Below are 6,600 nucleotides of genomic sequence, written 5' to 3' on the forward strand. Positions count from 1 at the left end.
CGTATCACATACTGTAGTAAGTTTGCAATACCAATAAAATATCCCGTAATAGAATCCTAGGGCACTGACAAAACAAAAAGGTCGTTATTCAGGAAAAGTCGTCACCTTGCGAAACAGAAAATCAATCATACTATAAATACGGTCCGTGATTAAATATCGCTGAGTCTAACAGAAAGGGTCTATAAGATGGTAGCTGTCTGGTAAAAGAGAGGAAACGAGACCTGTTATTTGTAGTTCTGTACTATTTGTAAAGGCTATAAAATATGATCAAGTAACTGTCAACAATCATTCTTAATCTACAACCATGGGAGCAATATTGTATTCCATTTTCGTAAAACTCGGCAATTACAATTCCCTTTCAACAAAAGATTAATGTTCTCCAAACAGTCTTCCTAATTGTTACAAACATAAACTAATGATTATTTCATTTGACTTCATCTGAGAGTATAACTTTAAAAGAGAACAAAAACGTTTTCTGAATATGCAAAATAGAAGCAACCGGATCACTTTTCCCTGAATAGCCTTGCATGGACCATCACTAATACCTCCAAAAATAGCCATTTGTAAAAGATTTACTATCCATTGCATCCAACTGGAAATTCAGTGCTCTCCTTTGTTTTTTTATCTAAACATATATGATTATATGAAAACCATTACATATATGTTATGAACAAACAAACTTTATTTAATTACTTGTCAAACGAAATTTGAACGTATCCGTATATTCGAATACTCCAATTCTTGGAGGAGGAATATGTATGTGAGGTTATTATCAGGAAATGTGTTCCAATTGCACCTGATGTGTTACCAGATACCCCAGGGATACGTCATGTAGTTAATACGCATCAGCACAGAGTTGTGTTAATGCCTAATATTAATATTAATAATGTTAATATAACGGTAAAGCTATCTTTCAGGGCATTATCATTTGCAGAATCCCGAGGTCTTTCATTAACTGAAGACGTAAGGAGGCCAGTTGAAAAGACCGAGGGCTTCTGCAAATGATAATGCCCTGAGAAATAGCGTTACCGTTATTATAGCTAAAATAGATATAATTTTTAATAAAATAAAAACAAACAACGGTATCGGTTTTGGGTAGAGTATGTGACGCACATTTCCGGTGTCCCCAGCCGTGATATTGCTGGAATATTGCTAAAAGTGCGATAAAATTAAACTCACTCACTCACTACTACGGGACTGACAGCAAAACATGACGCATGGTAGACTAATGTCTCGAGTAACCCAAACGCTGTTCCCAGAAAGGACAAACTAATTCACATATTGTACTTGGTTCATGTCAGATTGTGAAAGGTGCCAATGTTCTTTCCATCAATTTCGAAAAGTTCCTCACAGACACGAATTCTCTTTAATTAAAAATATCTGAAACCTGTGGTTCTGATTCTAAACAGATGTTTCCGGCAAAAAAATGTTATCACATTTTTGTTCAACTAAAGATATTAAATCAAGTCTCACTGCTGCAGCATGGTTCATGTTTAATATTCGTAACACCATCTTTTTCATGGGATTCTAGTCAACAGCGTTTCCAGAGGAAAATCTTAATGTTTATCCTGTCCCTGGCAGTAATTGCACACTCTCCAGCATTTAGTTAAAATTCATCAGGGCTTGTTAAATTTGTTAAACTGAATATGCAAAAAAGAAAGTATGTTGTGTCCACGGTATTCATGAACTGTCACGTGGATAGGCCCTATTTCCCACTCGTTCTAATGAGTGTTGAGAGTGCGGGAAATTGAAGTTGCAAGCTAATACCATGGAGAGTCACAAGTTATGTTCGAAGTCGTCTCAATCTAATTTGTTCTCTTGGTGATACTGATTGCACGTGAATTTATTTTCAATTTAAATCCGAAACCCAATGTCAGTTGAATACGTGTTTTCAACGAAGGCAAAGGGTGTTGTATAGTCTCTTTAAAAGATGTTTATTCTGTGAACATACATAATTGCGTATTTCTATATACATTTGTTTGTTTGGTGTTTAACGTCGCACGTAGCAATATTCCAGCTATATGACGGTTTATATACATACAAATAATCGTCAACTCCAGAGAAGTGTGAAACAATATTAATATTAAAGTATCATTCCCGAAAAACTCCCGTTGTGGCTTCAGATATTCACTCACTTACTCACTATTGATGATCAAACGAAACAGCATCCATTTGGCGTTACCGCAAAACATTTGTGAAAATTACATAAGTGGGCCAATGAACCTTAATGATAGCACCTCGAAGAGAAGTAACCCCTGCAGTCACTCAATTTACATAAACAGACTCATGCTTTTGTTGCTTCTTGCAGCACAGCAGTACTCCTGCCACGCGACGGTGGGTTGTAAACGAATCAGACAATCAAGTGATGAACCATAAAAACCAGTGACACGAAAGTGAATTTACAGATATTGTTGAAACCAAAAGGCATATGTTCCTGCATATGAATTACCGCTGCTCTGCACTTTGTCAGTCTGCTATATATAACTAAGTGATGAATGAATTAATATTGCTTTACGCCGCACCAGCAATTTCGCGGCTATTCGCTGCGAATGATGGTCTATATTCTTTATCTATATTTCAAAGGTGCAATACTTAGCCAGACAATAGAGCATATCAATATGATGTAAAAGTCACCTTGTCATCTTTCCAAGAGTATAACAGAATAGAGAATATCATTCAACTGGGGCAGTCAAAATATCAAACTTTGAAAGCTTTACACATATCTACAGCCAAATGCAATACTTGACAAGCTAATAAAGAGCATATGATATGATTGACAAGTCACCTTATGTATTTCTATGTCTTGCGCTTTGAAGTTGCATGGAGAACAGCATTACAAATAATGCTAATATCCAAATGAAATACATTCACCTTCGAAAACTCGCAGTCAAAATACCAAACTTTGAAAGCTTAGGTATGTTTGTACTTTATCTTTATCAATTTGGCTACGAGCCTCAAGGAGATTTACTGAGACGTGACAGAGACCTATTGTCGTCGATTTGTGTCCCTGGCTTTGTAGGATAAATTAAGCATCATGCTCATACAGGCTACTTACAATTTGCAATAGTTCAAAGCGGTTCAAGTCCGTGCTGTGGAATGATTTGTGCATAATGTGTCAGTTTGAGATAAGCCAGTTTTCGGTAGTGTTGATACAAATGTATTATATGTATGTTTCATTATTCTAAATCAGTTGCTCTATGTGCGTGTGTGTATGCGTGTGTGAGTGTGTCCGAGTGTTTGTGTCTCTGTGTCAACTGACTGAGCTTTGCATTTGTTCGTGACGTGTACCGCCGATGGTGCAGGATACGCCCACCTTTTTGGCGAACAACTGCATTCATTATTATTTGATAGTAATTAATAAACACATGCTTACGGTATAGTCCATTTTGTACAATCAGCTCTGTATATTAGCAGAGATGTCTTACGGATGTGGAAACTGTTTTGTCGCTATGCATTGGCCTTTGAATGTTTCCTGCCTATTTAAATCATCGACCAACGTTGTAATTCAGTTTTAAGTCTTATGTGTGTGTCTGTGGTCCATACATTCTATCGCCATGGGGTAACTTAATTTCGTTACGTCGACGACGTTTTCGTCTTGAAAAACACCGATCAGTGTAGAGCGTTGTGATGCATTTGATTAAATATTGACTCTTGAAATCACATCTTAAGAATGGTCTTGAGGGAAGTGCCAGATTACTTGAGTGTGATCCTGAAAATCTTAACTTAGAAGTCTGAAGTGTTCATCTACAGGAATAAATACTCGTTTCGGGAAGTTTCTTCAATTTCTGCATGGCCTTTAACCATAGACTTTAAGGATGTTTATCGTTTTCACCAGAGTATTGATTTGCACAAGGTAGACTTTGAAACATTTCCTTAAAAAGATTCCAGAGCTGTCGGGAAAGCTTTGTACAACTGGTGGTCAAACAATCACACAGGAATTCCGAATGTCACTAAGCTCTCTGGCTGCGAAGTCTGACGAGATCAATCTACGCAGAGCCTTTTTCATGTCACATGAATCAGCCTCTCCCCAACCCTAGCTATCACATGAATTGGAGGAATTTCACAGATATGCAGAGAGCTGTTTTTTGTGTAATGGTTCTGTATAAAGTAAAAACGTCGGCGGACAGATGGGGGTTATGGGTAATTGTATAAGAAATACGTAACAAAAAAACCCTAAATTCATAAATAGTGTTGCAGTTGTTGTATCTGCAAATCAGTTTTGGTAATTTCGTTTTACACATTACCATCATGTTGTTAGTTGTTAAGTTTCATCTTTAAATACTTAAATTCATAAAATGTGATGGAGAGTTTGACACAATAATTATATTCAGACCTCTAAAAACATCAATCGACCTTATTGCATTGGGTTCCAATAGCCTACACGAAGTCAGTGGGGGCGGTACAAATGAGACAAAAGCAATAGTGAAACTAGTGACAGTGTGTGTGTGTGTGTGTGTGTGTGTGTGTGTGTGTGTGTGTGTGTGTGTGTATGTAACATCTTATTGTGAATTTTAACAATAAAAAACAACAGTTATTTAGAAATTTACAGTTATTTCATGTTTAGATTTTCTAATGTTACAATGACAAATAGAGGCATTTCGTTGGTATAGGCTTGTTCATTGTCCCACTCTGGGCAGCTTACAACACGACAAGAATGTGTAACACAAGCATACCAGACGTGTCACAGACAATTGCAGACAAATGTTTTACATAATTACCCATTAAGCCTAAATGTCCCCGAAGACATAAAAGTACTATAACAAATAGCAGGGATGAAGTTTGCAGAATATAAGGCTAAAATGAAATTTCCATTTACCGAGGGGTTCACACTTGTCCAGAGAGACTGTTTGGACACCTCCGTGAGACAACCTATTCTTAATTCTCAGTTTCTGACGACGGTTACATGAAAATCTCATGCCAACTTTTGACTAATAAGCATGAGTTCATAGGGCGTGCATGGTTAGGGCTGAATGTTGTTGTGACCAGTAATCCAGATGAATCACAGCTTGTCAGCTTGATGTGACAGATAAGCTGAAAATGATTCAGGTCAAAGACGGTTATCACTTGTACGAACGAGTACAGGTTTCATGCTGTCAAACTAGGAACATAGTCAGAGGGACCGAGGTTCGAACCCATAATCATGGGTTTCATCGTTGCCCCCAAAGTGAATTGTGACAGGGCCACCTGTGAACTCCTACACCCCCGATTCCCGATCCATGAAATGATATCATCAACAACTTTGTATGCATTGTAATTCCTATCAAACGAACCGTTCTGTCTGGAGTAGGTCTGACAAAGGTACTTTATGAAGCATCTGAGGGCGATACCCTTTGGTCTGGGACTATATTTAACATAAAAGTATTGGGATTATTAATAATGGAACGATTGGCATTATTCAGATATAATTGCAATATCTGCTCACAGCGGGCCAGACGCTGTCTACATACGGCGCGTGATAGTGTGTAATATGTGCCGACTATAAGCAATTTATGTAGTGTAAAATCGTTTCATGTCTCGCTAAGTACGGCAGAAATATGCACGCACATTCAAGCTTTGGTTTAACAATGATAGTATCCGTTAGAAAAATAATGTACGAGCCATGTTGAATTGCAGATTATCTGACGGTGAATTGGTTTAGTACAGTTAAATGCCATTCTTTGGAGATCGTAGTGCCAACAGTTTTTATCTAAGTGACCGACCATTCTATGAGTGTGTGGTTTAGTAACCCACTCTTTATTGTTATGTATGACAGCGTTCTTTCTTTGGAGCCATCTGTTTATAAAACACGTCTGTAACAATGCCAAGTTCACAGATCAGATAATATACACATTAGAACGCTATAGAATAATCAATCTCGTACATGCAACAAAACAAATGAGATACCATTGACAGAATATTGGCGAAACGTACATGTGTGAAAGTTGCAAATCACTCATGAAGTGTTTGATGATCAAATCAAACATATCATGTTTTGTTGGTAGCACCCGCCATTCACACAACGTGCATAACCATAAGATATATCTGTTGCCTGGCACTGAACAGTGGTACTAGTCTAAACACACCAGACAATAAGACCATAATTCAAGTCGCACAACCCCACATTTTCGGATTCCTTCAAATTTGAAAGTGAAAGAAAAACATGTTTAAAAATATATTCAAGTTGCAGAGGGGGAGAGTTTAAGTATATCGTTTTATATCATCATGACATTGTCAAAACATTGGCACAAAGGGAGTTAACCGTGCAACAATCTCCGTTACCAAATGGTTAATATCTACATTTATGCAGCACAAATAACATGAGTGCATTAATGTGTCGCAGTGTATGTCAACGTACATCAGTGTGTGTTGTAACTGTACTACATTGTTCCTGACACGATTCAGTAGAGGGCAGTTGTGGGCATTACTTGGAGTCTAAACTAATCTGGAAGCTTCAGTCGCATTCACTGAGCTTCCAAATCCAGCTACACCTGAACCACAGTGTTGCTGAATGTTTCTGAAAAGATTCACACTGTGAACAGAGGGTCAGCACGTGCCTGTCTCATCTCACATTGCATCAAGACAAGCAGTTGTGTGATGATCAATTTTCATTCTAGATTCCCA

Source organism: Haliotis rubra, unplaced genomic scaffold (assembly GCF_003918875.1).
Source record: "Haliotis rubra isolate DU_JTF1 unplaced genomic scaffold, ASM391887v1 Scf73, whole genome shotgun sequence".
In the NCBI taxonomy this organism is placed as follows: Eukaryota; Metazoa; Mollusca; class Gastropoda; order Lepetellida; family Haliotidae; genus Haliotis; species Haliotis rubra.